The 956-nt window shown below is 50.3% G+C and overlaps 1 pseudogene; it reads right to left on the bottom strand.

Moving 5' to 3' along the window:
• The window catches only part of LOC112077666 (integrin beta-8-like), an 18,359-nt pseudogene that overhangs the window by 7,743 nt on the left and 9,660 nt on the right, over positions 1-956 (bottom strand).

Here is a 956-nt window from a genome sequence, read left to right on the forward strand (position 1 = left end):
ATCCTCAATACGGGGGCCCCTCAGGGGTGCGTGCTTAGTCCCCTCCTGTACTCCCTCTGCGTGGCCAAGCACGACTCCAACACCATCATTAATGGTTGTAGGCCTGATCAKTGACAACAACCTCTCCCTCAACGTGATCAAGATGAAAGAGATTATCTGGGACTATGGGAAAAGGYGGGCCGAYCACGCCCCCATTCTCATCTATGGGGCTGTAGTGAAGCAGGTTGAGAGCTTCAAGTTCCTTGGCATCCACATCACCAACAAACTGTCATGGTCCAAACACACCAAGACAGTCGTGAAGAGGGCACGACAACGCCTATTCCCCCTCAGGAGACTGAAAAGATTTGGCATTGTTCCTCAGATCCTTAAAAAGTTCTACAGCTGCACCATCCAGAGCATCCTGACTGGCTGCATCACCGCCTGGTATGGCAACGGCTCAGCCTTCGACCGCAAGGTGCTACAGAGGGTAGTGCATATGGTGCAGTACATCACTGGGGCCAAGCTTCCTGTCATCCAGGACCTCTACACCAGGCGGTGTCAGAGGAAGGCCCTAAAAATTGCCCAAGACTCCAGCCACCCTAGTCATAGATTGTTCTCTCTGCTGCCACACGGCAAGCGGTACCGGAGTGCCAAGTCTAGTTCAAAAGGCTTCTTAACAGCTTCTACCCCCAAGCCATAAGACTCCTGAACAGCTAATCAAATAGCTACCCAGACTATTTTTTACGCTGCTGCTACTCGCTGTTTATTATGTATTATCTAAGCATAGTCACTTTACCCATACCTACAGGTACATATTACTTCAATTACCTCAACTAACCTGTACCCCCGCACATTGACTCTGTACCGGTACCCCCTGTATATAGCCTCCACATTGACTCTGTACCGGTACCCCCTGTATATAGTCTCCACATTGACTCGATACCGGTACCCCCTGTATATAGTCTCCACATTGACTC

Source organism: Salvelinus sp. IW2-2015, unplaced genomic scaffold (assembly GCF_002910315.2).
Source record: "Salvelinus sp. IW2-2015 unplaced genomic scaffold, ASM291031v2 Un_scaffold4811, whole genome shotgun sequence".
NCBI classification, from domain to species: Eukaryota; Metazoa; Chordata; class Actinopteri; order Salmoniformes; family Salmonidae; genus Salvelinus; species Salvelinus sp. IW2-2015.